Genomic DNA, 21,777 nt, shown 5'->3' on the forward strand with positions numbered 1-21,777 from the left:
TCTACTGTATTTTTCATACGAAAATAGTTCTACTCTTGTAAAAGTTTTGATTCGAAGAAAAATCTTAAAAGTATCCATAATTAAATTTCATATAAAATTTAATTTAATTGATTGTGTCCTTAATATCTATTCAGGGGGGGGGGGGGCGCCGATGTGCAAAAATAATTGAGAAAGGGGGCTAAACGTCTTTGGGAGTCTAAGGGGGTATGTAATCCTGAGGAGCCTCCTCTCCCCTACCCTCCCAGAAAAGGATCAGATTTTCGTTCCTTGAAAATGCCAGTTTACATATTTTGTTTTCTTCTTTTTCGAAATTGTAGTTTTAAAAATGTAATTTAATACCATGTTCGGTGATATTAAGGAAAAGGGGCTCTCCCCTGGAAAATTTTTGGGAGTGAGGTTATTGAAAACGGAAATGTATTCCATCTGTGATGATATGAGGGGTAGGAATGAGATTTGGAACTCTCCTTTGGAATTTTTGAAATATAAGTTCCAAAATACAATTCCAGACGATCTTTGACGATGTTAGGGAGAGGGGTGGTTTGTAGGATTTTCCATGGAAATGCCTCGAAACCTTAATGTTAAAAATAACATTTTGATGCCATTTTTCGTAACGATGGGGTACAGCAGTGGCGGCGCGCGAACAAAAGTAGACGTCTGCGACACAGTTTTGCGAGGCCCTTTTAAACATAAAATATTCTGGGGCAAATAATTGAATAGATAGAATTAATTTTTGTACTAACTATTGGGCTCTTAGAATTACCAATTCATTTCTTAATTGCTATGACAAAAACATTTTGTGACGAGTAGCGCAATCAAAAAGGAAGTTTTTTGGTGGTGGCGGGAGGGACCAGCACATTGAAAAGGGGTGGGGGGCTCTCCCCCGGGAATTTTTTCAAATTTGTAGTTTAAAAACGCCATTTTAGGCTTTCTTTGCTGATGTAAGGGAAAAAAAGTACAGGGGTCTCAGCGGAAATTTCTAGAAATTGAAGCTTAAAAACACTATAGGCTATATTTATTGACTTTAGGGTCAGAGACTGTCCCCGATTGATTCTTTTATTTAAAAAAAAAAAAAAAGTCGAAATCAATTCCTCCTCTCCCCTGCAAGACCTCAAAATTCAAAACTTTCAAAAACAGAATTTCAAACAAACTTTGAAGATTTTACGGAAAAAAGTTCTGTGAGCTCTTCCCTTGAAAAATTTTGAAAATTATGATCCTAAAAACGTGAGCAATATTTTACATTCAGGAGTCATTCCACTTAAACTCTTTGTTAGTGTAGTTTAAGAAACCTAATTCCTTATGATATAAAAGGAAAGCGGTATGGAGATCCTTGCCCGAATATTTTCTGAAATTCAAGCCTAAAAAATGCGATTGTGAGGTCATATTTTGGTAATTTTTGAAATTAAAGCTCAAAAAACGCAATTTTAAGTGATTTTCGATGTTGTTGAGTATTTGGGGGCTTTCAACTGGAAATATTGTAAAATTGAAGATCTGGAAATGAAATTTCAGATGCTCCATAATGCTTTCGGTGTGTGTGGGGGGGGGGAGTTCGGAGGAGCATTTTGAATATTTTCTCATTTTTAGACGAATTAGGATAAAAGAGAAAAAATAAAAGAAATAGGACGGGGGTGGGGGGAGTAGAGTTAGCTGATCAATAAGCTGTAACGGTTGAATATTTTTAATTCAAAAGATTTTTTTTATAAAAGAAATTTCACTTATTAATTTCTTTCAAAAAATAAAATAAATAAAACGTGATGCAGAAACTTGAAGAAAGACGGATAATTGCAACAGTTTCAAATATTTACCCGAGTCGGAAAAATCGACTATCTGGCACTGCTCAAATTTGTACAATCATTTTGTATAAGGCCCCGACAGAATTCTCGAATCGCAGCTCGCATTTGCTGAGGCTGGCTCAGTGCAGTCTCCCCTCCCGCACTATTATGATTACTTTTGTGTCTGTTGTATTTAATAAGACAAGAGCTTCTATTGCAAACATAGAAATTTCTTATAACTTCTGAGAATTTTGCGAGGCCGTCGGCTGCCGCCACAGGGGTACGAGACATTTCCCCAGAAATTTTCTGAAACTGAATTTCCAAAATCGCAATTTTAGACGATCTTCAAAGATGTTAGGTGAAAGGGGGTTAAGGGGTTCCCCCCGGAAAATTTGAACTCTTAGTCCTAAAAACTCAGTTGGCCACCGCCACCTTTCATTACGTTAGGCGAATGAATGGGATTCGGAGTATTTCTCCGAAATTTTTTGAAATTGAATTTCTGAAAATGCAACTTTAGATCGTCTTCTAGCGATGTTAGAGAAAAGTGAGGTTCGAAGGCTTTCTCTCCTATTTATTTATTTATTTTGAAATTTAAATCATTGTATAGGCTATTTTTCATACGTCAGAGGAAGGGATGGGGCTTGGAATCAAGGGAATTTATCAAGGAAATGATTCGAAATCGGAAGTCCTAAAAATGCGATTTTAGGCTGCCTTTGATGACCTTAGGGGGAGAGATGGAGTTTGGTACTCTCCTTTCAAAATTTTCAGAAATTTAAATTCTTAAAACTTAATTTTAGAGTATCTTTGTTGACGTTATAGAAAGGGGGCTTTGGGAACTTTCCCCCGGAATTTGACCTTTTTTTAAGTGTAATTTTATAGGTAGAGCATCAGTCACAAAAGGCAGGGCATCGCCCCCTAATATCACTCCCAGGCTACTACTGCCCTAGAGTAGAGTTATTCAGTGGACATACATTGATTGGGGCCGTAAATTTAAAACCAACTTTTGAATTCCACGAAACTCCCCCCACGTATTTGAAGCACAGCAACGAACTCCTCTTATATCCTTAAAAGATAAGTCTAAGTGGACGACAACATCTTTTAGTATATTAAACGGAGTCTTTGTCTTAATGTTTAGTTTCACAAAGGCCTGCAAATTTCTCGAATGTTACAATTCTCAATAACACTTGTTAAGCAAAAGGAATTTGTCTTCCCATGAAGTACTTCTTAAGCAAAAGCACTCGCCATTCCCTCTAAAAAATGACGCTCACAAACCCAAATTATTGGGGGGGGGCTCACCCCCTTTCGCCCCCAAACCCCATGAAATCGGCGCTAGTGATACTGAAAATCCAATACGTACATAATTTTTAACGTGTAGGTAGGTAAAAAAAAAAGCTTAACATTGTGTTATTTGTCCTAAAAGCTTAAGCACGTTTATTGAAAAACAAAAAATATTTTAATAAATAAAGTTATTCAATGCAAAAAATTTAATAAAGATACATGTCAAATATATAAATTTTCTTAGTCTTAAATGCATAGATATTATTAGTAATATCTCTTAAAATATACAGGGTGTTTCAGTTAACTGTTTCAGTACTCCTAAGAGGGATAGAATGCATCCTGACCACTGGAAATCATATGGAAATGATTTCAAAACCCGAGAAATTTTTGATATGCCGGGAGTATTCCAGACTGTTCGGAGTCCCACGCACCGCAGATGTGAGGTGTGCATTTAAAACGGTGGGAAAAACCTGGAAAACTTACTTTGACCCATGTGCCTTTTGCTGTTTTGCACGTAAAGTTAAAAAGAATTTTCATTTACGTTCTCTTTCTTTATGATTTTTTTCTGTATACATAACCGCTTTAGGAAGGCATTTCCGACACCGCATTGATATATGATTTCGAGCCGTCAGGATGCTCCCTATCCGTCTTTGAATTTCTGAACCGTGTTACTGAAACACCCTGTATATGATATAATGATTGAATTTCCGGCTTGAGTGACGTACATAATTGGAGTAGCAAAAAGTCACTGCACACTTTCAGTGAATTTTTCAAATTTATTCAGAAATACTTAATTATTTTTTGAGTATGAGCAAGTATATAAAAAGCGTCACACCCCTTCTCAACAAAAATTCCGCAACACCTGAATTTATGGGACTGAAAAGTTGAAGGAAAAAGATTTTTTACTATCCTTGCTATTCTCTTTTGCAAAACCTAGATATTTCTCAATATTGCTGATCTAATATGTACCCACAAACACAATTATTTTGTTCATACTCGGACAAATACCCCGTACATACAGAAACAGTGGTGGCTCGTGGGAGGGGCCCGGGCCCCCATCACGTTTTTCAGACAAATATTCATAACTTTTTATTTATTTTTCTTTTTTTTTTTGTTCGTACGTGCTTGAAATTTAAAAAAATGGATTGTACCGTATTTTCCTGCGGATTATGTGTTAAAAAAGTATAAAATTTATGAGGCGCGGCTCGGGTTATAGGCTGCCGCTGATTATTTGGTGTGTGTGTGTGTTTATCCCTCAACACCAACTCATAGAACCGTAATTGAATTTACAGCAGGATTCGCCGAGACCGTTACCCTACCTGTATGTTATTTATTTTACATAGATTGAATGCTCTTCTTACGTGATTCAGGCTATTTAAAATAAACAACATACGTTAAAGGAAGAAGCTTTCATTTACACAAAATTAGACCGTTTGCTCCTTTCCTGACTCTTTTATCTTCAAGTAATTAGCGTACTATAATGACAATTTAGAGAAGAAATCATTATTTTTTAGATTATATTTCATAATTAGTTTTGAATATATCTTAAAAGTTACTACTTCTTCACGTTTTTAATTTAGTTGCTAAAATTGTATGTGAAATCAAAACTTCATTTTTTTGCATCGTATTATCCGCGGATTATTCGAAGATTTTTTTTTTCTTCGGGCCGATTTTAGGACTTAAATTTTGAAAAAAAAATCCAGGGGAGAGCTCCAGAACATTTTCCCTAAAAAATCTTCGAAGTTTGTCCACAATTGCGTTTTTCGAACTACAATTTCGAAAAACTGAAGAGGGGAGAAGGAATTGATTTCTATTCATTTTTCAAAAAAAAAAAAAAAAAAAAGAAAGGAAGAAAGAAAGAAAGAAAAAGAAAGAGAGAGAGAGAGAGAAAAAAACGATCGGGAAGAGTCCCGGAGCTTTATCTCTTACCCTAACGTCAAGAAATATGGCCTATAACCGCGTTTTAAGGCTTGAATTTATAAATTTCCGCGGAGTCCCCTGTACCATCCCTTAACATCACCGAAAACCGTTTGCGTTTTTAAAATTACAAGTTTCAAAATTGAGAGATTTGATGAGCAAATCAAATCAATCAAATTAATGAGATTTATTTTCCTATTGGTGCCCCCCTTTCCCCCTTAAAAATTATTTTCTTGTTGCGCCACTGTTGTGGTGTATAAACGTGTGTGCATATATCGTTACAAGATTATTTTTTTTATTCAAAAATGTGTTCCCATGTTTACACAGAAATTATTACTTGTTCTAAAATACTGCTTATGTAGTTTTGAGGAAAATGTGAAAAGTTATCAATAATTTGAAGAAAATAAAGAGTTCGATTTTTTTTCTTTATCTGCTATTGCGTAAAAATTCTGCATCTGGCCCATGGGCGCCGGCAGATTCATATGCAGAAGAGTAAACCCGCATGTAAATCGCTAAGAATTTTTTAAACTAGTTTTTTTAATTTTTTAATTTTTAGTTTTTTATTTTTTTAATTTAGTTTATCTATTTTTTTTATTTATTTCAAAGCGAATATTCAGATGCATTTTCATCATTGTTGATGGTAATTAAATTATAATTTTTACATGTTTCTCTGATCACAATATTTTTGCTATTTTATATTAACTTGCCCTTGCTAAAATAAAATTAATTTTACTCATTCAAAATAATTAATTATTAAAAGATTAAAAATAATATTACTAATAAAAATGTTAGATTGATACTGCTTTTTAAAATTGATTTATTTATTTTGAAAAGCTAGGGGTGAAAGTGACTCCCTTGCAGACCTTTCCCGGTGCTGAAAGGGAGGCGTACTGCAGCGACGGAAAACGTACTGGATATAAACTTGAGATTAATAACTTTTGTGATGTATTTTATAGCTTTTTCCTATTGGATTAATTAAATTTTGTTTTTGAAAGTCATGGGGTGAAAGTGCACCAACCTGCCGGCAATCATGGACATAAACATGATATTAATATTTTTCGTGATTTACTTAGTAGTTTCAGTGTTTTGTAGCTGAATAATAATGCAAAAATGAATATAATATTATTTATTTAATAAAAAATAATTATTTTAAGAAAGTTTAAATATTAAAAAAATATATATTAGAAAACAAACTGTGGGGGTGGAGGGGTTGCGAGTGCACCCATGATCTGGCCCCCTCACTTTTTTAAGGCACGAGCCGCCACTGTTCAGAAATACACATTGTTTTAATTATGTTTTTCAAAAATATATATTTCTGTTTGCGTGTTTTCAACGAAGCATGCAGTTTACACAAAATTTCACCAAACCTCTAGCAAGATAAACAGCATATATGGACATACTTATCTTCACCAATCAGGGCTGAATCTTTTAGTAATTTTTCCCTTCCAAATAGCTTTTTTTTTCGATGGTGTTCTTTCAGATAAATATAAGAAAAATGAGCTCAAATTTCTGTCTTCGCAACGAATTGCAATGTTTAAGATAAGGTTGCTAAAAAATTTATCAAATTGGAAACCTGAAATTTTAGGGACTTAGGTTGTTAATACTTTGTAGTATTTTTGTGAGTTTGAGTTCATTTATTTTGTGTAGCACGCATGCAAAGTTTTAAGAAAACGCAGGGGATCATTTTTCCCTTGGATCTTAGAATGTCATAAATTCTGAACAAGGACGGATCCAGAAATTGTTCAAGGAGAGGGCGGTTGATTTTTAACTTACTTCTTACTATGTATCTGATTTGCATATACTTTTGGAGGGGGGGGGGGGGTCACACAGTGTTTCGATTAGTACAAGCTAGGTGGACAAAAGTCATGTTCAAATTCTAAACTTTGGTATTGGGATAGTGCAAACAATAAACCAAAACATGATACTTAGTTATTTGTTTATGTCTAACTCTCTTCCGTCACGTGAGTAATAAGGTTCAAAGGTACGTATCCGTTTCTAATTGAATAAATCAGTTGAGTTCCAGTCATAATTTCATCACACAAAATTAAAGTGTTCCAAATTTCATATGATTTTATTGCTTAAGATGGATATTTTCTGTACTAGTAAGTACTCTTTTTCCTTATTTTAATTAATCTATTTGATAATTAAAAAATATTTAAAAAAATTTTAAAAGATGAAAGACGTATTTTTTTGCTTGTTTCAAAACTTTCAAGTGATGGCAATGACTTGTACCCAATTGTACTCGGGCTAAATTTTCTGTATATAGTAACTACAGCTTTCCCATTAATAATAAGACGTATTATAGTCAGCCCACTCGAGTACAACATAATTTTTTTACCCAAAGCTTTGGATGCTTCAATAATTCTTCAAAGAAATCCCTACTCGAAAGAAAGTATTCTAGAGAAAAAAATGTGTTGTACTAGAGTGTGCTGACTTAAATACGCCTTATTAATAATGGGAAAAGTGCAGCTCTCATGTACAGAAAATTTGGCTCGGGTACAAACGGGTAAAATCATTACCATCACTTGAAAGGTTTTAAACGAGCAAAAACTCCTTCGTTTATCTTCAAAATTTTTTTATTATTGTTTAATTATCAGGTAGAGTAATTAAATTAGGGAAAAAAAGCACTTATCAGTATAAATAATATCCATCTTGAACAATTAAATCATGTGAATTTAGGAACACTTTAATTTTGTGTGATGAAATGATGAATTCTGAACTTGACTTTTGTCCAGCGAGCTTGTGTTAATCGACACACTGCGGGCCAGGGTATGCCATATGATTTTCATCTAATGCAACTAAAATATAGAGATTTATCCAAGCAAGTTACTGAACCTATTAAATTTTCTTTTCTGTTGGAAGGGGTAAAATTGCGTTTTAGAAGTTCGATTTCGCAGTAATTTCGTGGAATTTTTCGAGCTCTTTCCCCCTAACATGATCGAAAGTCGTTTAAAATTGCACTTTTTTTGGAACATCAGTTTCGGCATCATTAGGACATAAAATTTTCAAAATGCACGGGGAAAGGTCTTCGGACGTCACCAAAGATCGTCTGAAATTGCCATTTTGAAACTTCAACTCCGAAAAATTTCCGGGAGGAAGATTCGAAAACCATTCTTTTCCTTAACGTCGTCAAAAAGATGGCCTGCACTTGCGTTTTAGAACCTCAACTTTAGAAAATTGCCGGTTCAGGGACCCTCAATGGAGGGGCGATCGCTCCCGTCTCCCTTCCCTTCTATCTGTCCTTGATTCTGAACAAAAATAACTGAAAAGCTCGTATTTTGTAATTCCATTGTCAACATACTTGTTTTTAATGGATTTCAGTTGCAGAGCGTAAGTATTAATTTTCAAAAAGATATTGTTATACTAAGTGGCCATCAAAATCGTTAACATGAAAAAGCCTATTTTTAATATGCTGTAGCTCAAGTTTGCCACCTTGCATTTTATTTTCGTTGGCACCATTAGAAAAAACAGATATTTTCCGAAAAAATATTTTTTTCTATAAAAGTGTTCTGTCATATATAGGCATGAAAAATGAGCTTGAAATATTATCCGTCGTTCACGAGAAAATCTTGTTTTATAATGAATCTTGTTTTACAATATCATGCCCTCCACAAGCAATCTCAAATCCACCAACCCCTTCTCCTCTGAACTTCAACTAAATGCCTGGAAGTATGCCTGGGAAACATTTCCTCTTCATGAGATTGGTGAAAATAAATCATGTTTATCAACAAGAAACGATAAAATAAAAAAATTTACCCCCCCCCCCCCCGCGCGACTGAGTCGCAACTGTAGAATCAAGAGAGAAAATTGAAAATTCTTTTAAAAGCCTTATCAAAAGTCAATGTCAAGTACTTTATTTGCTTTCAAAAACAAACTTGCAACAAATAAAAATTTTGAATCATTGCGTTTTATTTTCTTGTCGGCCAACAATGAATTCGGTTATCAATCGCGTGAATAAAGGATTAGCCATTATTAAAATCTGCTTTAAAAAAACGTTATAATTCTAATTCTATGAAACATGGAAGTTCCAAACACATTCTATCAGACGCGGAAAAAAATTCTCTTTATTTTGGAATTAAATTTTTAAATTTTAACTATGTGTTCACTGCAAAAATCGCGAAAAACCTTCTAGAGGTTTTTAATTAATACATTCGTTAATTAATGTCATCCAAATATGCAACCCAGCGAAGAACACTCTCGATCAACTCTCCTTTCGAACAATTTTTTTCTTTTTCTTTTTTTTTTTTTTTTTCAAAATCGGTCCGTCCGTTTAGACGCTGGAGTGCCACAGACAGACACACAGACACGTCTATAACTCCCTTCCTTATATTACATGAAAATTTAGTGACAGAGTTTTTATGAATACTAAAATATATAGAATAAGTAAAATTTTCAGCCGCTTAATATTTGCCACACTAGGCAGCTGCTTACTCTGCCTCTGCCTATCCGGAAACTTGATTCTGCCTCCAAGTTCCACCTTTTAACGCGAAGCCTTCAGGCAGTGAGGTAGCAACATCAAAACTGGGTGTGGGCACCTGAATTTTGCGAGGCCCCTCATTATTAAAAAAAAATACATTTGACGCAAAAAAACTAAAATCGCATTTACTGATGCGGGAAATCCATATTAAGTCAACCAATAAGCTAAGTTTCTAGACCTCGAAAGCATACTTCAGTACTTTTTTATTTATTTATTTTGCAAGCTAATACAGGGAATGCTTAATCTTGTAAGTGCTTGAAAGGAATTTAAGGCTTCAATGTTGAAACATAAACTAATTGACATCTCTCTTTGCATTCTCAAACAACACTCTAACACAAAACATTACCGTCTTAAGATCCTTTCTAAAATCTTATCTCTGTAGTCGATAGTTAAAAAAATAATGTTTCAAAAAATGTCGATGATAGGCGGTTTTTTTGTTTTCTTTTTGTTAAAGATTTGTACATAAGTATTTTACTTGGAGCAATTGGTTTTCAACATCATGATGAAACGTACTCACCTTTAAATGAGACCTAAGTGAACATTTTAATGTTAGTTTTAACAAAGTTATAAAAGATTGTATCAGAGGGGAAGGGTGGACAGCGTACAAACTTTGGTTATTCATAACCAAATATATAAATAATGTAAAAAAATACTAATGCCCCCCCTCACAAAAAAAGGAACATTCGTTTTTTCCAATCAACTGTTAGTCAAACATTTATTAAACTCTTGGACGCCAGGCTCAAAAGTTATGTTATTGGTAGATTATTTGTCGGGGAAAGACACTAAGTTGTGAGAGAGAAAGAAACTATAATGAGCAATTTTATTTCTAATTTTATCACTTGATCAAAAATAGACAATGCACTTTTACTCTTAATTGGGCATTCAGTTTAAAATATTTTTAAAAACTTAACTGATTTGTGATTTGTTTGAAATACCCCTTCATCTGTGTTTCGATTGATTTTGAAGTTAGCACCCCACGATCTGTTTGTCACGATTGTGGAATATCTGTTGATTAAGAAAAAAAAAAACTATAACTTACCAAGTGAGAAATTTCAGTAAAATACAGGTTAATTTTCTTCACCTAAAGCTAGTATAAGTGGAAGTACTCAACACTAATGGCTGGCTGTTTGTCAGTAACTAGATTAATATGCATTAGCACGACAAAACTTACAGAAACGAAAATGTTCTGCTTTTAGTCTAACTAGAATAGTCTTTAATTATTGCTTCTTGATCTTAATCTAGTTTTAATGATGTAGTCACTTTCACAAATAAAACTAATGAAGCAGACAGCCTATCCTGACCCAAGACACTTCTTATTTTTTATACATCGAAAAATTTCTCAAAGCCGAATTTTGATGATAATTTAAAGAGTAAATAGTATTTTAGTGTTACCTAATTTTCTAGGATTTATTTTGACACTGTTTTGTAAACCTCTTACTGTATTTATTTAAGCAGGGAGTGTAGGTCAAAGTGCCCCCATTCCCCCACATAGCGGACCAGAGTGAAATGAGGAAATATTTACTCTTCTTTCAGCGCCACCTATCTAGTAATATTTTAAACATGGTTTGTTTGTTTATTTGTTTGTTTATTTTTAATGGCGCAAGAGCCTCTGAGGGCTATACTGTGAGGTTTTAAATATGTAGTTACACGTGTAGTCTATTCAGTCAAGAAAAAATTACCTCTGAAAATCAAAGATTATGATACTACAAGCAGTTTTCAAAAAATGATACTCATATTCTAATATTTTGCTGTAAGTTAAAAATTATTTTTGGTATTATTAAATGATAAAGTCCTTGTTATCAACATTTAAAATATTAATTTCGACCTCCTAATGTTCAATGAAGTATTTGTTTAGTTAACATTAAGCTTATTCGTATTTTAAATATTTTGTGCAGTTAGTCAAATACATGCGGGGCAAAATAAAATAGTTCATTTCATTTACTTATTCAGTTTTTATCAAATCACTTGCGCATTCATTTATTAATTAGTTCATTTGTATTCCTTCATTAAATAATTCCCTTATTTATTCATTAATTCATTTTTTTTATTCGATCACTATTTTAATCACTCATTTGTTTTTTCTCCGATATTAACTTATTTAATTATTTATATTTTCATTTATTGTTTCATTTTCTTTTCATTTATTCATTCAGTCTTTTATTCATTGATTTATTTGATCAAAAATATCTTTAATGATTGAATAGAAAATATTTCATTAGAAAGATATTTTATTTTTCACTTTGTCCCATGAAAAAAAAGTGAAAATATTCCACCTTTTTTTGGAGGAAACTTACTGAGGGAAAAAAAAAGTTTCAGTGCAAGTTTTGTTTTAAAATATAATGTTCTTTCTTTGGTGTACCGTAATTCTCAGAACAAATTTTCAATTTATTCATCTTGAAAAAGCTAAGTTCTCTTAACAATTTCATTTTGCCCCACATTCCCTTACTGTAAAATTAAAGTAGAGATAAAAATCATTTGAAAGTATTTTTATAATTCCTCGAAAGGTTCTTCTCTCTCTCTTTTTGTATTGTGTGTGTGTTTCTTCAAAAGGCCTCTATCTGAATCTTGATTGCAAAATGGGATTTGAATTCGTCAGGAACGAAAACTATTATTACTAACCAGAAGCGAATAGCTCTTTCTCCGCGGAGCGAGCTCTTATGTTTAGCTTTACAGTAAACGTACTATGCAAGCCGAAAAGATTGTTTTACAGGGGTACGGCGCTGTTCGGCAGTGATAAGCGCGCAGTGAGAGAGCGGTTTTTTAATTTCCTTTTCTGTGCGGATCCTTTAATACTAAGGGGAGGAAAAACAAATTTCTTTCAAATACTGTAACTCTGGTTATATCGCTCCTTGTTACATCTTTCATTCAGATAGTTCGAGATTTTCCTCTGTCTCCCGAAAAAAGAAAGGTAATGAAACTTTGCGATCAATTAAAAAGTAAAAACATTGTATTCCTAAGAAGAAAAAAAAAAACTTTCTCCCCTTTTTTGACAATCAATAAAATAAAAGTGTTTTCAAACAGGGTTGACTTTGCCGCAGCTTAAGATAGGATTGTTTGAATTCTATCTTCACCAAAAAACAATCAAGATACTTTTAATTAATTAATTTTTAATATTTAAACGAAATGCTTGTAATAATTTCCATTTCATTACTTATATTAAAAAACCATCCTAACATAATAATAAAGGAAATTTATTGAATATGCCTGTATCAGTCACTTGAAACCAGGATGAGTCGTTAATTTTAACGACTTCGCTTGTATCGCAGTTTCAGGTAACCTGCGATTTATTTAATTTATTTTTAAATTTTATTATTAGTTTTATTTATTTATTTATTTATTTGTTACTCTACCAGCGCGTTATAACAAAGAATCAATGTATTTGACTTTTTGGTAGAGAAGGAGGAGGGAGTAAAATTAAAAGTATGACGCGGAGAGAAGCAAAGAAATGTTAGTGACAAAGGAAAAGATTTGAATAAAACGCGTTGAAAAGTTTGAATCATTCATTAGACTTTCAATAAAAAGTATTTCTAAACTATCCTGGATACCAGCATCTTTTCCGGAGCTACTATTAGTCAATATCAATAGCCTCAAAACAAGACGGAAATTAGATTAGTGTTTCTCTTACCATTTAGTTTAGTTATCTTCAAATTTATATTTTCCCCACTTACACCCCTTAGTATCTTGGTGCCTCATATGGACTTATAAAAACAAACTAACTTCAAAAATTCCTCGGTAGTTCAATTAAATAGGAAAGACAGCAGTTTCAATGTTTTGTTTACACATAATATTTGTTTAATTACTTTATTGATTTAGTGCAATAAATACGAAGTTGTTATAAAGTTTATCATTGATTATGGATGCCAAACCAAGCATGGGCTTGTTTCGATACATTATATAGATATTTACGGTTTTTAAACGAAAAGAGACAATTTTTACAACATATTGTAACTCTCAAAATCGGTGCCACCTTCTTTAAAAAAAAAAAAAAAAAAAACTTTGTAAAATTGATATTTAGAGCCAGGGTTTCTTAATCTTTTTCGAAAACAACATACAAACTAATTGAAAATAACTCAATGAAAATAACTTACAAGGTGTTTAATCTCAGTAGAAATTGCTTTGAAAGAAATATGCAATTCAGATTGAAACAATAATCGTCTAAATGAGCAGTGCCTGTAAAAAGTTCTGCATAATTATTATAAAGCAGTTTATCTTATTGAGTACTTGCAGATTCAATTTTAAAAAACTGCGGAGTTTGTGTGTATATATGTCTATATGTGATTTTAAATGCTGAATATATTTTCTAATACTCAAAAACACTTTCTGAGATTAGTCTGTGTGTTAATTAATTATTTATTTTTTAATACAAATTTTTGTGCTCTTTATTTTTTGTACGTTATTTTTATCATTTATATCAATTTTTAATAGGTCTTTCAATTTTTTTGTTCAGATTTTTTACCATTGAAAAGAATGAAATAACTGCTTACAAATGGAGTAATTTACCAGCATCTTTCTTTCTTTTCTTTTTTATTTTTATTATTTTATTTATTTTTTGAAGCAAATTCATGGGATTCGCGGCCCCTCAATTCCTATGTCTATTCCTGTGATCCCCTTGATTTTCATTGTAGTCCTCAAGGTGGCCAATGACCCTCGTTGAAAACTCCTCTTCAAAACCATCGTAGAAGGTATAAAAGGTTGGGTAGTCCAAATTAGCCTTTATCGCGTGGTTAGTGTTTCGTTTCGCCCTGAATAATTGATGTTCCACTTTAGCATTTTCCCCTCTCGTTTTCTTGAAAAATGTTAAATCTGTGTTCCACTGTATTGTCGAACTTCGTTTGGTTATCAAAAGAAAATTTAGAAGGATTTTTTTTTTTTTTTTCAAAATAGCATAATGAAATAATTTTGCTTAGTTCGCGGTGAAATGATTGACCACAAAAGCGTTCACAAAGTTAAAACTGTTACTAGATACTGCACATGAAACATTCTCGAATATTTTCCTATTAACAATTGTCCATCAGAACATTTTCCTACTCCCCCTCTGAAATAAATCGGATCTCTGCCTCGTGCCTCTCTCGACAGATAGCGCCAGCGTCGTTCCGAATATCTGTCCCGGTTGCCATGACAACTCAGTCGAGACCTGGGAAAAGTCTTCATAACCAGACGCAAATTACCAAGTAATGGACGCGTCGGAGGTGTTTTCCGAAACAATCTCCACTCCGAAAAACAACCCGCCTCACATCCAAAAATTCGGAACCGGTGTTTATTCGGCAGACGATCACTGCACATGCGTAGTGACGAGCCAATAACTCTGTCAAAACCACCCGTTACTAGCAGTGGTTTGGTCCAACTTTACCGAGGAACGTCTTAAAGAGGGAAACAGAAAGAGAGAGGAGAAAGATTTTAAAACAAACAAACAAAATCTCACAAGAGGGAGCTTTGGAAGCATGTATAACCACCGTGTGCCGTGCTCCCCCCGCTATCCTTCTAGTTACCCTCCAAGTTCGGGTACAAGCTATTCTGGAAGAGAATCTGAAGTGTAAGTATACAAGCATGCATGTTTTTCTAGCTCTCTTTAGATGTGTCGTAATTTATTTGTGACTGAGATTTCAGACTCTTTAGTCAGATGCAATATGTGCGTTTGGATGAATTTGTTCCAGTTCAAAGTTTCAAACTGCCAGACAGAATCTGTGGATATTATTAAAGAGACTATATTTTTAAATTTATGTCAAAATATTGTTGTTTTAAGAAACAAATCGCTCACGTTTTAGTTGTGCTTCTCTAGAAGTATACGGTTACAGTGCTATATTGTTATAGGTTTGCATTGAGGACTCGAGATTTATTTGTTAAAATGTTTTTTTTTTCCTTCACAATAATTAGCGGCAAAAAAGTTGTCATAACTTAAGCATAATTCGATACGGTTGAATCTTCGTATTCTTTTGTTTATTGGGGAGACATTTTATATGAATAGTCAAAAGTCTTTACTAACTAAACTACTAAATTTAAACCAAAAGAAAGGGTTTTGAATTCCTAAAATTATTCTACAGTTCTTAATTACACTTGGTTAAAATTCGTGTTTATTGTTATCACATCGGAAACTTAAGCTGTTTTGAGGATTGACAATAGTTTTAAGAAAATATTGTATTTTGGTTTAGTATTTTGGACCTATATGTTTTCTCTTTCTTTCTCTATTTTTTTTTACTTTTTTGTTTGTTCTGAACAGTAAATTGACACTTACTTCAAGAAAACAATAAGTATAGTGCAAAAATAAGTACAATAAATTGGATTTATATCAATTAAATTTACTATACCTTTTAAGTAGTTGAGCTTTCAAATCTTATACATTCATGTACCTTCCCAAACATTCATACTTAAATCCTCGCTTTTGTAGATTTAATGTCAACTCATTGATTTAGTTTAACTTTCAATTGCTGCTTTAATTGCATTTACGTCATTGATTATTTTAATCACTCACAGTTGTTCTATATATATATATATATATATATATATATATATATATATATATATATATATATATATATATATATATATATATATATATATAGTTAATACATATAGATATATATATATATATATGTATTAACTTAAACCAATCAATTCTGTATGCGAATTCATGTTCATGTTAGTACGAATAAGAACTTATAAACTTGATTTTTTTAGCAACTAGAGACTTTGCTACTGAAATTTTAGAACTACTTTGTTTGGAAAATGCTTTTTATTTCACGCATAACAATTCTAAACTACACATGAAGCAAAATTTCCTAGGCGTTTTTTTATTTATGAAAGTTTCTTTTGTCTTTTTAAACTCTTGTGTAAAACATTCAGAATGGATTTATATACCTTATACTTAAACTAAATTACTTTCTAGTTTGGAATAACCCATGAAAATTGAAGGAAAAGAGGTTTGATGTTTGCTTATTATTACGTACAGTAGGTTCTGTTATAAGTATCTCTGATACAAAAGCAGTTACATCGGATGCGGTGTGCTTTTACATTCATACTAAAACTTTCACTAACAATTCATCAAAATATTTCTCGAAAATTTTCAACAGATTTCTTTTTTTCCGGTACTTGAACTAGATATTTGTCCTTATACGAGCCAACTTCACCATTACCCGGATATAACAACCATGTGTTGTTTTATTTTCTTTGTTTAAGAGTTAAAATTTCTCCCTCGAGTTCCAATTTAGTCATCGTGCTGGTTTAGAATATGACCTTTTTTCACAACTCATTTAAACTTTCCGATATCTTTACTTAGAAAATAGATAAATTAAATCTGTATTCTTTATTATTTCAAATTTGATAATCTATGATGCATCCAATAGAATCGAAGTTAAAAATGCCTTTTTATGAAGATCTGTTATTATCTCCTTTGAAATAAAATCCATCCCCATTTCTAAGGACTAAACTTTGCTCTATCAACTTTTTTAAAAAATAAACTATTTAATCTTCTCCTTTAAATTTTTAAATCGACTCAAAAATAAACTAAATGTATAACATTGTTTAAAAACCAGCCCCCCCCTTTAATTTATAATGTTTGGCCTCTTAGTAAATGAACTTTGTTATCGTTTCTTTCAACCTTCTTAGAAGCTAAATTAGCAATTCGTTTCTAAAAATAAAATACTTACCTCCTCGCTTTTTATCATGTTATTTTAGTAATTGAGTTTTGTTTTCGTTTTGTTTAAAACTCGCAGCTTACTAATTTTAGAAAATTAATTTAAAACTCGTTTTGTAAACTAAAATTTGTTACTTTAGGAAATAATTTTATAATTGTTTCGTTTTAAAAGCCTGGCGGATTTTTTTTTCTAACTTAGCAGTAGAACAGAATATTATGGTTTTAGAAATTAAAGCTGTTTAATTTTCTCAGGGAATAATATTAAAATTTCTCTCCATTCAACTCTAAACATAAAATTTTATCACTGCAACATTTCAATTATTTCAGTCTTCTCCATTTTAAAGTTTCAATCTATTCAAAACTAAATCTACGAGTATAATTATTACATTCAGAAATAAAAATGTCTTGAACATAAAACGCAGTCACCACGCCTTTTAGTTAGTTGTTGCTTATTCTTATAATTTTTGTTTGTAATTTAAAAAAAAAAAAAGTTTGAAAATATTCCTGACTTCAAAATAACAATAACAATAATAATAATGACAGTAATAACAATATTAATAATATTAATAATAATAATAATAATAATAATAATAATAATAATAATAATAATAGTAATTTTAGTAATAATAATAGTAATAATAAAAATAATAATAAATACTTTACATTCCTGTTTAGAAAAAAAGAAAATTTCAGTCCAATTTTAGGAAATGTATTTTGTTTTCTCTCATTTTAGTCATTGAACATTTTTTATGTGTAAATAGTTTTTTTTTTAGTTCTTTCAACGAAACTGAATTGATATTATTCCTTTTAAAAACTAAACTTAAAAATTTGTCACTAGCCATTTCTAAGCCTCAAATTTTCTTCTAGAACTAGGTTCTCATTTCTAGGTTCTATTTCAGGAATCAGGTCTCATTACAACACTTTTTTACTAAATGAGGCTTTATTTTGAACTTCCTTAATTGCGTATGCAAACCCCTGTTATAAACGAAACTAAAAGAATTACTTTTAAACTATCAACTTTGTTATTAATTTTTTTTTTTTTTGTATCTTTATTTGTTTTTAACTCTACGAGCCATCTCCTACTTTAAAAACTAAATTCCTTAAGGTGTTCCTTGTAACACCGAAACACGTGTCTGCAATATTTTGCAAATATTTGTGCTTTCTGACGTTGGATTACTGATTTTTTGAATTTCCAGCACAAAGGTATTTATTCGTTACGTAAGCTTTAATTTGTCTCCACTTCTTTTAAGAGCCATAATTTCGACCTCATACTTTGTCAGTAATTTAACTGTGAGTTTGTTGCCATCAAAAGTGATGAACCCTCTTTAAAATTATCTGTAATTTGCTTTAGTAATAAGATTTTATAACTTTTCTAGAATTGTAATTTCATCATCAACTGCGTTATTTATTTGTCAATTTATTAATTTATTTTGAAAAAATTCTCTAAAACGTCTATCACATGAAAAAAAAAAAAAATCCAGCAAACTTTTTTACTCGTGCAAATATTTTAATTTCTTGTAATCAGAGTTATCCCGTTAATTCGCAACTCCAATAAACTATAGGGTGCGCTGCAGCCACTGTCTAATGGCAGATGAAAAATTTAAAACAGACAAACGCCGTAACTTATAACTTGCTTTGAAGCTTAATGAATGACAGTAATTTTTCATCGTGTTTGTGAGGAGCTTTCTTTTCTATTCTTCTGAAATTACATTACACCATAAACTGCACTGAAGCCTGTAATTTACCCCAAAGAAAACACGTGGAATGGAATGTTTTACCTTTTTCGGTAGTATTGTTAATCACCGCAAGGTAGCGCATTCGAGCTCTAGAGTTGCGAATAAAACAAAAACCTGATTTTTTTTCGTGAGTGAAAAAAATTACTTTTAACAAATATTTGGTATGAAAAGTAAAAGGATTATCTTATACTGGTTTGTAGCCATTAAAAACATTAATAGTCGGTAATATATTGCTTTAACAATAAATTTTCATAGCTAGTATAGAATGTCAACTTCATCATCAACTTTTTTGGATTGATTTTCTTCGAAACTTTTTACATACCGTAAACCGTTTATCACATGGAAAAAAATTTGCAAACTTTCTACTCGTACAAATAAGTTTAATGTCCGTAGCTTAATCACAATGTTGAAACCATATTCTCACAAGAGCCAAAAAAAAAAAAAAAAAAAAAAAAAAAAAAAAAAAAGTTGAACCGATGTGAAAACTAAAACGATTATCTTATGTTAAGTTTGGCGGAGTTCTACGCATTTTATGTTGATATTTTTCATGGAAAAACCCACTCTAAACTGTTGATAATGCTTTATATATCTGTTTTATTTTAAGATTTCAACTTTAAGAGCTGTTATTTTTTTTTGGGGGGGGGGGCAATTTAGGACATTTTACCTTTCATAAATCTTAATCTAAAAGACGATTATTTTTGGACTAATATTGGGAAAAATTTGCGGTACAACGAAACGTAGTCAAATAAGAGTTTTTTGATTTGTTGTGAATAGTATGTTTCAAAAATTCTATACATCAGCAACTATGGGAAAAATTCAAACCTTGTTTATGTAAAAATAACCAATAATTTAGTTACAATAAATAAATATATAAGTAAATAAATATTTTTTAAAAACAAAAAAAATTACAAAAATTTCGAGCTTATATTAACTTTTTTTTTTTTTTTTTTCAAGAAATAAAAGAGAAAGTTTTAATAAAAGTCGGAATGATTTTTTGTATTGATAAACGAAAAAAAATATTCATTGAAGATTTCCTTGTAAATATGAATGATTATTGCGATGAACAATTTTTGATTTTGTTTAGAAAATTGTTTGTTTTTTCATTACATTTATGTATATTAATTTATTTCGCAACGGAAAAAATGAAAGGAATTTCTCTTCATACTTAATATTGATGAAAGAGCGAGATTGTTTGATAGAGTGGTTTTGGTTCAGTAAATTTAAGCCACTGTGCTTCACACAAAACAAAGAGCGGCAAAAGAATTTCGAATACAAATTATTTTGAGGTACAAATATTTCATTTTCGTTCTTAATTTTACTGTATGTGTTATTAATACGATTATAAGCTTTATGTATTCTGCTTTAAATTAAAAACCTTTTAATACTATTGTACAGAAGTTTACATCCTATTTTTTTATTGATTTTATCTATTCGGCTGTGAAATTTTATATGACCTTTTCTTTTTTTTGCTGGGATTCAAATCTACATGTTTTACATGTTAAAAACTGGCCTGGATTTAAAAAAATTCTGTTAAAAACAGTGATATAGTTGAAAACTACTGAAATATGCTGCCTAGAAGTTTGTGTGTGCCTAGAAGAATGTCTTTGATATAGTTTACGATTTAGGTAATAGTTGTTTTTTTACTGAAAGAGATTTTTTTATATTAAGTGCTTTAACCGTTAAAAATTTAGGGTAGACCAATCATTGAATGAACAGCCCTTAGAGAATGACAAACAAGTGGTAGTTTTTAAAAAAAAGGTAAAGAAAAAGGTTTCTCAAATATTTTTTGAGATGAATTTGCAGTAGTAACTTCCTACGATAGTTTTCCAAAAAGAAGAAAATTGAAAATATCTACTGGTTGGGGTGTTCATTCACCGTTTTCTTTCATTCCAATTCTCTCCCCCTCCCCTCCCCGTCAAAAAAAAAAAAAAAAAAAAAAATCCGTAAAGGTTCTTCCACTTTTGAAAAAACATTTGCATTCATCAGTTAAAATGTTTTTACTATCATGTGCCAGATGCTACTTTTTATCAGTGTTATGAATTTCTGAAAATGAAATTGCTTTTAAGTTTTTATTCGCTGGTCGGACTACCGTAGTTCACGTTTCCTTCAACATTTTCATTTTTTACTGATAAAGAGTTCTGGCACAAATTCAATTTTGGTATACAGGAAAGTAGACTTGTTTAGTTTTGGACGAACTAATTGTTTTCTATAAAATAGCTGTTGCCGACCATCTTTCTGACTCATTAAGCAAAAGCTTCTTTGTCGTTGTACACATGATCTTCTTCCTCCATTACTCACCAAGTGAAGGTTTCTACCCAGTTATTTGTATAATTTTAACTGTACCGGAAGCTGCTATACAGGCTAAGTTTTTTTCCCTTGGCATCAAGTGGTTTTGAATTGTGAAGAAACTAGATGACCATTTTTCAAATCTTTCGTAATTAAATGAACTGTAGAAAAAATCCTGATAATCATTCTTACATATAATAAAGTTAAAGATTTCGCGATTACTTGCAGAAGATTCTTGAGTAGGTCAATAAATAATCAACATTTCAATCTTTTTTTCTCATTCTGAATTATTTTTTGGCGTTATACGCAAGACAGGGTTATTTTTAATGCCCCTCTAAGAGCATTTCATACATTGAAAATGTAAAATATGCTTCAAAAATTTACTCAAGTATATTTTTACGTTTTGTATCTCTACAAAGTATAAAATGAAGTCCCCAAAAAGCGTCTGTGTGTTTGAACTCGCAAAACTCGAGAACTAACCGGCCGACTGCGCTGAAAATTTTACAGTTTGTTCCTTTAAGTCCTGAAAAGGTTTGCAGACCAGTTCGAATGAAATTCGATGATTAGTTCTTTTTTTATTCAAATTTACGTCCAATTTTCACATAAATTCTGAAATATGGGGGTGAAAATTATGTGCACATATTAATGTTACATATCGTTAGAACGGTAGAATTTTCCGCGTTC

At 31.5% G+C, this 21,777-nt stretch overlaps 1 protein-coding gene across 1 annotated transcript in view; it reads left to right on the forward strand.

Annotated features, from left to right (window-relative positions):
• Positions 1 to 14,801: 14,801 nt before the first annotated feature.
• LOC129229959 (junctophilin-1-like) overlaps positions 14,802 to 21,777 on the forward strand; it is a 161,541-nt gene continuing 154,565 nt past the window's right edge. The window contains exon 1 of the mRNA XM_054864342.1: positions 14,802 to 14,974. The gene's annotated coding sequence lies outside the window, so the exon portion shown is untranslated. The remainder of the gene's footprint in view (positions 14,975 to 21,777) is intronic.

Source organism: Uloborus diversus, chromosome 9, assembly GCF_026930045.1.
Source record: "Uloborus diversus isolate 005 chromosome 9, Udiv.v.3.1, whole genome shotgun sequence".
In the NCBI taxonomy this organism is placed as follows: domain Eukaryota; kingdom Metazoa; phylum Arthropoda; class Arachnida; order Araneae; family Uloboridae; genus Uloborus; species Uloborus diversus.